Below are 12,524 nucleotides of genomic sequence, written 5' to 3' on the forward strand. Positions count from 1 at the left end.
TGTGTTTAATATTATAAAAATGTGGTATTTTACTCTGATAAAATATTTCCTAACTACAGTCCTGATGTAAATTCCGCTGCCAAAGTGATAAACACCGATACCACCATCTCTGAGTAGGCCGCGACCGCCCGTCTCCCGAGGCAGGGGTCGGGGGTTGCGACATGTTTCCACAAGTTTACCATGGTAAACTAAGGTTGAACATCACAATTTTGAGGTCCAAACTTTCTATGTTAGAAGATTATCTTGTTAACTTTATAAAACTTATTATTTCTTATGCAATCTTGTGCCTACCTTGCTTCTAACCAAGTCTATGGTTAGTGAGCTTGTGTATGGTTGATTTTTATGAGTTTAGAGGTGCAAACACCCTCTAAACTTTCTGTTTTGATAAGGTTTAAGACAACCCACAAGTATTGAAACCAACCAAGTTTACCATAGTTCATATGGTAAGACTTGTGTTTGGTGAAAGTGTGAACCTTTGAAGCCATGGCTATCCTAACTTGTTCCATACCTCACTTGATGTTTTATCTTTCTATTCCAAGTAGTTTACTAGTTCTAAAGTAACACAACCCCGCCACAACTCCAACATTTTCCATGATGGGTACGAAACACCCGAGTTGATCTTACTTGACTACTTGATTAACTTGTTAGATAGTTGTATTTCTATTTTCATTCATGACCATCCGAATCATCCTCGTGATGATTTGTGCATTGGTGAATCATACAATGAGGTGTTCATACCTCCTTGCTTGACTTATATGATATCTATGACATTCATGATGGACTTAGTATTAGGTATACTATATAATATATAAAATATATATATACATATATAGCCGAATTCATGATGCTAATCGGTTATGGTTATGTGTTATAAACTTAGGTAATTTTAATCTTTGTTCTAAGTTTCTCGTTTACGATTCTAATGGGCAAGTTAGCACCCTTGAAATCACATAAAAACTTAGTGTCAAAAACGAGTATTTAGACAAGATATATTTTTACGAATACATACTTTTGTACTTAAATTCTAAATCTCGAATCTAACCACTCCATAAACTCCGAATGACCTTACACCATCGTTTCCCCATTCTCAACAACTCATCAATTCACGAATAATCAGGAAGATGTGCAAAATTGTGAGTATACATGACCCTTTTTTTACTTTTACACTTTTGGGTGCAATACGTTTATTACTAATAAACACACGCAATCACATACTTTATGCAAACACAAACAATCCAATCATACGTGCTTAAATACGTGATACTTGATTTGTATTCTTGGAACATAATTATGTGATTTACTTGTCATAACTTTGTACGAGCCTCCCCTTAACATGTATAGCGCTATAGGAGTAACGCATCGCCCGTATTCTTGAGGTCATGTTAAGTTAAACACAAAATGGTCTTATCGTTGCTACGATAAGATGACGCTAGCGGTAATCAGAGGATTGACTTGTATAGTTGCATGCCAGGTTTACATTAATCTAGTTAACTAGTTTTGTCATGTGGATTTGTTCAAACTTTTATATTTATGCTAGTACTCAAACTTGTATGCCCGCCAATACTTATTGTATTGAACTATACTTTAATACGTGTTGCAGGATTTTCATGATGATGATGATGCACAGAATCTATTAGGATGCCTAGAAACGCACCTTAAACTTTAATACTTGTTGTATTTTATTTTGTTTCAAACTTGTTGTAATTCTATTTCAAACAATGTACTTGATGTTAGCAATGATATGAAATTTGTTTATTAAATACTTGTCACATTAAGTGTTATGAAGTCTCGAGTAATCTTGTTTTCGTCTCACTTCGATGTTTCCGCCATCGGTTGGGGTGTGACAAGTGGTGACCCATTCTCCGTTGCCATATCTTGAATTCATGATGAACGAGCATCGGAGGCTTGTTTGCCGATCTGGTATTGTGAGGATCATAAGTGATTGACATCTCTCCGAGTTATATTGAACTTTAATTTAGAAAACAGAGTATCAGAAACAAATTAATGATCTTGCTGGGTGATGCGTGTGTAGTGTAATATATTTTAGATGTATATTTTAAGCCCTTTTTACACTTTTAGCCAAGTTTTAAATTTATAAAACACGATATTCACTAACACTAAACACACATATGGGCAAGTGCACCCATCGTGGACGTAGTATAGTGTTGGTAAGATATCGAGGTCGTCCAAGGACACAAGAGCTTTTAGTACCGGTTTATCCTCAACGTCTAATCAAATCAAAAAGTTAGAAAAGATTTTTAAACTAAGAAAATGAAAACTAACTAAATGCTGAAAAAAATAAAAAAAAAATAAAAACAGATAGACAAGATGAATCACTTGGACCCGACTCGTGTATTAGTATAACCTTTCATTATTTTCGCACTTTTGCACTTGTTTAAGAGATTATCTTAGTTATTATAGTAGGCCCCTCTTTTGAAGGCGACGTTACCCTCAACCCAGTAGTTTGAGTCAGCAAGGATACAATCCTAAAGGGTCGGATTATTGAAAGATAATGAATTAAGTTATTAATGCAAATTATGGTAGGCCCCTCTTTTGGAGGTGACGTTACCCTCGACTAAGTAGTCTGAGTCAGCAGGGATACAGTCCTAAATAGCCGGGTTATAGTATTAATAGTAGTTAACTTATGAGGGGGTTAAAGAGTTTGGATCCCCGCCATCCAATACCTATGGGTATTGAAGGAGATCCTACTAAATTTGACCCAGGTCCCTTGCAGGACCTCTAAACGCTGAACAAGGGCAAGACCCTTACCAAACCGTTCCCTTAACCCCCGGCCAGGTAGCCAACATACCTCCATATAGACCATGGAGATATGAATGGTGAAAATCTTTTATTTTATATAGACAATAAAATAATGCCAAGACACCACGGACAAACGATAAGGAAAGATCACCTTCAACATACGCAACCAGTTATTAAAGTCATTAATACAAAACCAAATAAAAAGTGCGAAAGATTGAAAATAAAAAGTATTATACTAAACACTTGTCTTCACCAAGTGTTATAAGAGACTTAGGCAAACATGGCCTTGATTGTCAAGAACTCTTACGATCAATCTTGGATCCCGAGACGACTCACACACTCTATGATGGACAATGGATGATGGTGGTGGATGATGGTGTTGTGATGGTGGTGGGTGGTGGATGAAGTGTGAGAGAGGTGGTGTGCCAAGGGATGAGTTGCAATGAAACCAAACACTCCTATTTATAGGCTGAACAGAAGGCTGGGCACGGCCCCGTGTCCGCTGGACACGGCCCCGTGCCTGTCTGACACTCTCTCTCTTCATTAATTGTAATTCCCAATTACAATTAATGCGCCTACTGTACTTTCGCCACGCCCCCGTGTTCACTGGGCACGGCCCCGTGGTGGGCAATAGAAGCTTCTATAGGTTTGTCTTTTCTGCTGCTTCTTGGGCACGACCCCGTGCTGGCTGAGCACGGGGCGTGTTCAGTCTTCTGCCTTCTCTATTTTGCTTGGGAGGATGCTGTTGAGGGGTCGGGCAATCCACTTATGTTCCTTTTCTTGTATTTATGTTAGATTTAGCTGTCTTTTTGCTTCTTTTGTGAATTTGAGCTCATTTAATCCTGAAAATACAAAAGGAAGACAAAAACACTCTTTTTCCAACATTAGCACTTAAAAAGGGTTTCATTTGATGTAATTTATATGTTGCATTTTACACACATCACTGGTCTAATTTTTCTCACTGTCCTTTGATCACTCAATCAAATATCAATTTGAACTAGTTTATCTTCTAAATCAACGGTGAAGTCAATTCAGTGAAACAGGATCTGATACCAATTGTTGGATCTCAGAGTGTCTGTAGTGTGGTTTTTCTTATAAAACAGTTGAATCAAATAAGAAATTTAATCAAACACTAATAAACAAACACATCAATCTATCAAAACTGGATTTGGGATTGATTGCGAAATGATTTGAGTGAATTCATATTAGAATGTAATACAATCACAATATATAAATGTACTCCCCCTCACCAGGTGCATTCTCTCTCACCTAGTTCTTATGCACAAAGGCTCTAAGTGTTGTCTATTACAATGAGAATGAGGAACTATATATAGGAGGAAAGAATTGCTGGTGATGTTACCATGAAAGCGACGCTTAACAACTCATTAAATGATGTAACTGCCAGCAGTTAGCAAAACTGTTGGATAATTACACTATTACATTAAACAGCTATTTCTGATGTGAGATAGAGAGAACTACTGAATTTCACAGAACTGATGGTTGAGAACTAGCACTTCAAAAATCTAAAATCCTAAAACATTAGTAGATCCACTACTAGAAAAAAGACATATAATGACACACAATGCGTGTCATTAAAGGGTATATATGACACACAAAAGTGTGTCAAGGAAGTCCATGTCATAAAATGAAAATGACATGCATTTATGTCATCTTTTTATGACACACTTTTATGACACTCGTTTATGACACACATTTATAACACACAATGCGTGTCAAGGATACCACTGTCATAAATGAAGAAGATGACACATAAATGTGTGTCATGGTTTTTGGTGTTTTAAAAAATATTTATTTAGAATTATTAATTTTCACACTAAATGACAATTAATATCTCATAATACAAAATATTTTTTAATGGCTAAACTACCTCTCATATCCTAAGTTTTATCTAACTCACCAACACCATTAGGCTATTCCCAAATGAATACAAAATAAATAAAATACACTAATAGCAAAACACGATACAATATTTCATTAAATAATAACAAACATTTCAAAGTTAACAATATTATATTAATGTCGATACAAAATATCACCGGAAAATAAAGGTTGCCACACATATAGATCATTCTTCGCGAATTCTCTGGGGCCCGAGTTGTCGCAAACAGCAAGAAACCATTATCTTCATCATGTCTCAACCGCACTTTTTAAGTATGTTTTAATCTTCAAATATTCAGGTGTCTTTTTTCTATCTTCGCCTTTTTTTCCTGAGAAAAGATTAACATTTGAGACAATTTATTAAATGTTCTTACATCTTGTTGCATAAAAACTAGCAATTAAAGAAAAGAAAACATATATTACCAGTTTAAAAAGACTTGTAAATGTCACCCTACTAATTAAGACTTGTCTAGCTTGGACCACAACACGCACACGAAGAGGAAAACCTGTATGATTGCAAGTTATAACCGTATAGATTTACTAGCTATTAATAGTTCATATAAATTCACTATCGTCTTGGTCAAAAAACATTTAAATGATATGCTCGTAGGTGGTATACAAAACAGATAGTACTAGTTGGCTCCATAAATCTTTAACAAAATAAAAATGATGATAATGATAATAATAATAATAATAATAATAATAATAATAATAATAATAATAATAATAATAATATAATAATAATAATAATAATAATAATAATAATAATAATAATAATAATTCATTATGTGAAAGTACACTCGAGGAAAAATAATGATCACGAATAGGGGTGTTCAAAACCGGATATCCGAATTTTCAGATATTTTGGATTCAGATATCGGATCAGATTTTCGAATACGGATATTTTAGAACACCCATATCACGAATTGCTCAGTAGTCTATTAGAAACCAAATCAAAGCTGGAGTTTGACAAAAAAAAAGATATATTCTCAAGTTTTATCATGTACTACTTAAGAAAAGTGCCTTCTGACACAATATCTAGTGAAAGTAAGAACACTTAAGTGAGAAATATGTACCTGACCTGCTGACCATCCTAGTTCCATCTCCATCCCCTGCAAAACACCTTCCAATCTTCACAAAATTATTTAACTTTTCTATAAATGCTAAGAAAAAAATGTCACACCCCAACCAATGGCGGAAACATCGGGATGAGACGAAGTGTGAAGATTGCTCGAGACATCATAACGCTAATAATTGTGACAAGTATTTAAATAATCATTTCATTTCATTCCTAAAGAATCAAGTACAAGGTTTTGAAACAAAGTACAACAACATGAATAATAAAATGATACAATACAAATACAATTCTTTCTAAGTGGGTATCTAAGCATCCTACTAGATTCCATGCATCGTCAACATCCACCTGTAACATGTTAAAATAAAGTTCAATGCAAAAGCAAAGGCGAGTATACAAGTTTGATACGTACATAGCAAAAGATAAGTTTTGAACAATTCCTCATAGCAAGCATGTGATTCAAGATAAGCCTTTAAATATGGTATGTGTCTAACATATCAAACCAAGGAAACGCAATATGCTCATGACATAACCGAGATAAAGGGGCGGGTCGTTAATCCTATAGCGCTACATATGTCACGGTTTCGCTCGTACGAAGTTAATGATAAATTCAACGCATAAGATAAATCCAAGTTTAAAGCATCAAGCCATCACGTATACAAGCATGTTATAGGAATGTTCATGTGTTTAAGCAAAATGTTCATGTGTAAGTTTGTTGATAGATAAACATGTTACACCCCAAAAGTGGTAAAAGTAAAAAGGGGAATACGAGTATACTCACAAAGTTTGCATATGCTTTCCAATTATCCAATTATTGACGAGTTGATGAGGTTGGAAGATTGAATGTGTAGGGTTAAAGTTCAAGTATGCTTAGAGTCGAGATTCGACATTCAAAACAACATAAAAAGTAAGATATGTGAATAGCATGTGAAAATAATCATCTTCAACACTTAACACTTGTATGACACTTGGTAACCACAAGGGTTATGATAATGTTTTCATGAGTTGAACACCCATAAGAATCACAACAAGGTTTAGGTCTTAGGTGATGTTCTACTACTTTAACATATAAACATGAGTTCAACATCAAAAGTTCGAATGAGTGTATATATATATGTAGGTTAAGTACTACATATTATTTAGTCCAATAATTCAAGTAGGAGGTAGAAGATTAGAATCTTCATTTAGGCACCTCGTGTTATCATAGATGTCATGTATGGGGTAGGAAAGACATGATTCCATTTAGGAACCCCTTGATTGTTCACCACTTCACTTGGTGTAACAACAACCAAGGAGGGTCACGAACTAGGTTTGCACAATAACATAAACAACCTAACTATAGAGAAATCATCAAATCACGTGAGGATTGTATGTAGGACAACCCAAGTTGTTCCCTAATCACTCATTCATCAAGACCTAAGCTTGACATGATTTGTGGGTTGAAACCCTAGACAAAACACCAAGTTTATGAGGTTTAATCCTCTGATTTTAAATGTCTCAACCTTGTTTTTAAGCTTAACCAACCATGGGATAAGTTGTAAGCATTGGGACATAGGTATGAGATGTGTTGAACACAAGTTACATAGGTTTAAACAAGTTTTTGATGAACATAAAAACAAACAGAAAGTTTATGGATGATTTCGGGGCATTTCCAGGTCTGATTTCGCCAAGAAGAAGTCTAGGAATCGAACCCCATGATTATCCAAGTAAGTAGGAAAAAGAATCAAGTGATTTCGTTAAGAAATGAGTGAGTTATGCTCATTTTCGTGAAGGGGTGTCAATCTGCTCGAACCTTTGCTTTCAGCTACGGTTTGGAGGATGTTTTGAGAGTTTTTAGTGTTGCAAAAGTGGTAGAGAGGCTGGTTATAAGTGGTATTTATAGGGGGGAGGATTAGGGTTTCAATGGGTTAGGCTTTGGAAGTGTTTAGAAGGGGTTACACTTTGAAACTAGCCCACAAAACCCAACTATATGGGGCTGAATTTTGCTGAATTGGGGCTGCCATATTTTTTTATTTTTTTATTTTTTTAAGACATTATAATGAGTAATTTTGTTAGTTAAGTTGTGTAATAATATGCAACAATGTTTCCCCTAACTTGTAACAAGGTGAAATATGAAATAAAACATGATTTAACTAGGTAAAAAGTGTAATGTACAAGTATGTAACATGTTTGTAAGTGACAAGTATATGTCACATATTAGATGATTAACCGTTGTATAAATAAGCATATTTTTAGGGGTTTTTAGGTATCAACAATTTAAGGACAAGCATGGACATGCATCGTGAATAAGTATCGTATAAGTATGAATTACAAATAAGGATTCGATGTACAATGAATTCGAACGTATGAACATGTATGAATATGTAGATGGTGAATTTAAAGAAATACGAATTTTATTTATGATCCAAGTCTCGGATTTACAATGATTACAAGGAAAGAACGATTACAAGAATACAAATTTCCAAAAATAGTTTTACAAACGATGGTTTCTAAATATTGAAAGTTTGAAAACGCGGGGCGTTACAGTCTCCCCTCCTTTAGGAAATTTCGTCCCGAAATTTATTCAAGAGGTAGACTTGAAGAGTTCTAGTAAAAATTTGAGACTTGAAAATTTTGAAATGTTTCGAAAGGCACAAAATTTTGGGAAAATAAGTTTGTAAAATGATTTGTCGGGATAAAATGGTTTTGAGGCATAAGCAGGGGTAAACGTGGATAGGTAAAAATGATTTGAAATGGCTAAAATTAGAAAATCGGTTCTAAAGGTAATAAGGTAAGTTAGGATTCGAATGCTTGAGTGAGCTTGATTGTGACCGAGGCTCGTATGACAGGAAGGAAATAGGAGCATGGGGCGAACAATTGACACCAAAAGAACGCAATTATATGAGTGATATGGGTATTAGATAGATGAAAGTTGCATGTTAAAGATGAAGTCTCGTCATGGATAATCGGACGTAATGCGTTTGTGAGTTGTTTAAAGCTTGTATTAGGTCCAAGAGGCCTGTAAAACACTGAATTTCTCATGGCACGTTTTATGAAAGTTTGGTAATATGGTGAAAACACTTATATATAGGAAGTACCAGCGGCGTATCCACCGTGTTTTGACCATGTTACATCCGTTTCGTCTTCGGTGTCATGTCACGTTCCGTGCATTACCATACGCAGTAGCACACTCTATGGTTCTCATACGCCTATCACTATAATCCCGTGTGCACCCGTGATTATTTTGATCGTCGCATGATACGCATAGCTTGTACTAGTTGTGTATGAATCAGGGTATACAAAAAAATTAGAATGTGCACGTACAAGGATATAGTATATAAGCAAGTCCATGCTTAAGTATGTGTGGGACCCACGTAAGCGAATCCCTCGGATTCCGCTCGCGTACGGGTACGAATGTATAAATCATGAGTATAAGCAAAATTATGAGCATAAGTATAAGTTTAAGTATGAATATACACGTAAGTATGGGTATCAAACGTACGAGTAGTATGAGTATATGTGTAAGCATGAAACATATAAATATAATTAAAATCATAAAACGCATGAGTACAAGTATGAATACGATTACAAGTATAAGCATAAAATGTGTTGTTATGAATATGAGTTAGAGGGTGAGTACAAATACTATTGATTACGTATATAGTATTAATTGAAACATAACAAAGTTACGTATGTAAGAGTGCTCAAAAGGTTGAGTATGTAGATACGAACGATATAAGTGGAGTTGTCGTGAGATAGTGACAAAAACATGTAGGATGATATGCATGTATAGTTGTTTAAACGAAACGTTGAGTTTATTGAATCTAATTTAGATTAAGCTTGGTTTGAAAGGTAGAATATAGTTTGCATATGTAAGAGGATATAAAGTACTTATTGGTCATGCATATCGTATTTTGTAATGAATGGAAATGCTACCTTTGTTTTAAAAGAGTGTACGAAATCCGAAGATGGTCGGCCCCCATGAAGTCTTCTTGCCCACGTGTTTTGGAAAATAGGTGTAGGAAAAGGTCTTCGAAAAAGTAAGTTCGTTTCATCAAAACAAGAAATTTTGGAGTTTTTGTGAATACGTCGATCCTTGGAAAAGGGGTTTATCAAAGGTCTTAGTGTTCATTTTAAAGGGTTTTGACAAATGGTTCGTTGATGTTGGAAATATTCTTTGGTAAAACGATCTCATAATATCTATAAGATCCTATAAGTAATTGAGAAAGGTTGGTTTGGTTTCAATTAAGAATGGAAGTCTCTAGTATGACGATATAATGTGAGCAAGTTTTAGTGATTAAGTCGAATATGAAGTTCATGGGCAAGAGTTTCGTTGGACCGATTTAATTGATAGGTAGCATTTCGTAAGGTTTTGGAGTTCGAGTAATAAAACGTTTTAAGACATGATTAAGAATCTCGTGTATATGAGTTGAGTGAAAATAGGTTGTAGAATAAGATGTACATTTGATAAAACAATGTATTTTGAAATCGGTATGTATTTTGAAAAATGATAAACAATTTGGGTATAAAATATGATCGAGTTTGCATAATAAGATATTTTGAACAGACGTTTTGGTAACGATCACCTAGGTAAGGGAATCACCCCTAACTCGTTGGTGAGGTCGTTTTTAAGAAAAGGGGAGTGGAGTTAATCGTCAAGGTAAGGAAATCACTCCAATCTCGATGATACCCCTCCACTAGTTGTTACAAGGAATATGAATTTAAATTATATGAAAATCATGCATATATAAATGTATCGAAAAGGTTCGATATGTTGTGCGTGTGAAAAGAGAAATCAAAGGTAAACTCGAGGTTGAAAGATTGCATCGTATAAAATGAACAATAGAAACACATGTTTGACCAAAGTTTGGAGTGTTCCAAAACGGAACTTTGACTAACCAAAGTGGTCAAAAAGTCTTTTGAATTTGAGGAGCATGCTTTGGCCTAATAGGTAAAATACTCTCGCCGACAAGTCGGTTAACGGTATTTACCCTTCCGGTTACTACATGTCCCAAATCAATCGAAATTTCGAGACTTGGCGGGATTTATGAAAAAAAAATGCCAAGGAGTGGAACTAGTCGACAAGGTGCGGGTTTCACCCCTAACTTGACGATTCCGTATCCTAAGGGTGGTTGGTACTCGTCGGGTCAAAATTTAATTTCGACGTGTTGACGAGGGTCCACTAGAATTTGAAATTTGAGATTTACCATTAAGATGTGGATTTCACTCCTAGCTTAATGGCGATATCTCGTGTAAAAAAAAGAATAGGTAGATTGAGAGTCGTTCACCAAATTGTGGGTTTCACGCCTATTTTGGTGAATTCGTCTCATTTGTATAATATGAGTGTTGTCGGATTTAGAATAATCGAGTAAAATGCATGAGGGAAGTGTATGTCGAAGGAGATACACAAACAAGTGTAAACACATAAGAAAGCATATCAAGAATGGTACTTAAATAATGAACTGATAAAACAAGTATTAACACATAGAGAAATATGTCAAGAATAACACATAAAGAATCGAACAACGAAACAAGTGTTAACACATAATAAAACAAGCATTAATGCGTAAGAATAACATGTCAAATATTACACATGAGTAACATACATGTTTAAAAGAGCATAAATAAGTAACAAATAAAGTATCATGTAGTAGCCCAAGCAAAGCATACGAATAAGGCTCTAAAACTATAGACTAGGTGAAAGCATTCCTACTTTTCCTAATTCCCTATAGTTATGGCTCTGATACCAATCTGTCACACCCCAACCAATGGCGGAAACATCGGGATGAGACGAAGTGTGAAGATTGCTCGAGACATCATAACGCTAATAATTGTGACAAGTATTTAAATAATCATTTCATTTCATTCCTAAAGAATCAAGTACAAGGTTTTGAAACAAAGTACAACAACATGAATAATAAAATGATACAATACAAGTACAATTCTTTCTAAGTGGGTATCTAAGCATCCTACTAGATTCCATGCATCGTCAACATCCACCTGTAACATGTTAAAATAAAGTTCAATGTAAAAGCAAAGGCGAGTATACAAGTTTGATACGTACATAGCAAAAGATAAGTTTTGAACAATTCCTCATAGCAAGCATGTGATTCAAGATAAGCCTTTAAATATGGTATGTGTCTAACATATCAAACCAAGGAAACGCAATATGCTCATGACATAACCGAGATAAAGGGGCGGGTCGTTAATCCTATAGCGCTACATATGTCACGGTTTGGCTCGTACGAAGTTAATGATAAATTCAACACATAAGATAAATCCAAGTTTAAAGCATCAAGCCATCACGTATACAAGCATGTTATAGGAATGTTCATGTGTTTAAGCAAAATGTTCATGTGTAAGTTTGTTGATAGATAAACATGTTACACCCCAAAAGTGGTAAAAGTAAAAAGGGGAATACGAGTATACTCACAAAGTTTGCATATGCTTTCCAATTATCCAATTATTGACGAGTTGATGAGGTTGGAAGATTGAATGTGTAGGGTTAAAGTTCAAGTATGCTTAGAGTCGAGATTCGACATTCAAAACAACATAAAAAGTAAGATATGTGAATAGCATGTGAAAATAATCATCTTCAACACTTAACACTTGTATGACACTTGGTAACCACAAGGGTTATGATAATGTTTTCATGAGTTGAACACCCATAAGAATCACAACAAGGTTTAGGTCTTAGGTGATGTTCTACTACTTTAACATATAAACATGAGTTCAACATCAAAGCTTCGAATGAGTGTATATATATATATCTAGGTTAAGTACTACATATTATTTAGTCCAATAATTCAAG

Source organism: Helianthus annuus, chromosome 5, assembly GCF_002127325.2.
Source record: "Helianthus annuus cultivar XRQ/B chromosome 5, HanXRQr2.0-SUNRISE, whole genome shotgun sequence".
Lineage (NCBI taxonomy): Eukaryota > Viridiplantae > Streptophyta > Magnoliopsida > Asterales > Asteraceae > Helianthus > Helianthus annuus.